This window comes from Strix aluco, chromosome 12 (genome assembly GCF_031877795.1).
Source record: "Strix aluco isolate bStrAlu1 chromosome 12, bStrAlu1.hap1, whole genome shotgun sequence".
Lineage (NCBI taxonomy): Eukaryota > Metazoa > Chordata > Aves > Strigiformes > Strigidae > Strix > Strix aluco.
In genome coordinates, this window is record NC_133942.1 from 22576792 (window position 1) to 22577956 (window position 1165).

The window sequence follows — 1165 nt, forward strand, 5'->3', positions numbered from 1 at the left end:
ATTGCCATTGCCCAGCATGTGCTTACTCGGTTGTTTTCTCCAGGGTTCTTGAACTTGTACTGACTATAGGAATGACATTCATTTAAAGAATAGGAAAAATGTTTTAATGACTACCTGACATTAGCACTAAGTGAACTCAGTGGTTTCCTGTTGTTGCCTTCTCCAATTTTCTTTGGTGTAAAGTGTTAGCATTACAGCTATACAAATTTTCTATGCCTAATCCCCCTCAATTTGCAGTTTCCTGAAAAAAGAAAGTGTCAAACAAACTCAAACTCTTCTAAATGCAAACTAATGATTTAAACTATTTTTTCTTTTCCAAGTCTTTAAAAGCTAAAACAAATTAAGATTAAACAAGTTAAACACATGCATTGGCCTTAACTAACACAGGCCCTACTAGCACTATTCAAACCTGTTGTTTTGTCTATCAATTGCAAAGAATTTTCAAAAATAGTTTCACAAAAAAAAGTGTAGATGCAAAAGCTAAAAAGAAAAAAAAATTTTAAAAAAGTATCTTTCCTGTCTTGCCCTATCCCTTTGAACTGATCCAGTCAAAGGAAGATCACAAATATAGGCCTAGTCTCAATGGGTAGGAGAAGAACCAGGCCAGAGTTAACATTTCACACACACACCCCCCCTCCCCAAACAGCACTTCTTGAGCAAAACCCCTTTTGCACCGTCTTGTTTGTCAACTATTCCAGGAGCTGCACCTAAGTTTCCAGGACCACTGTGTAAGTACCTACTCCCTTTTATTTTTTTGGAAATGGTTGGCGATGTATATAATCCAAAGACTTGCATCAAAGCTTAATTTCTAAAATTAAGGCATAAGCCACTGATACCACGGGGTGGGGGGGAAGAGCTCACAACCCCAAGCTAAATTTGCCCTGTATCTACTTTATGGCTTACAATGTACATAGACTAATGTACACACTGCTTATTCAATTACTTGTAGTAATGGAACTATAGTTCAATTTTTTAGTTGCTATAGTTACATTACTATCAATCTTTGCATTTGAAATCCTGAAAGAAATCCTATGGAGGGTACTATATTTCTTTTTTTAAATGAAACTTCAGTAGTCTTAATCAAAATTAAGAAAACATTTCATGCAAACTGATATGGGCAAGCAACTTTTATAAAAATATACTGTATAGAAACACATTTGGAAAA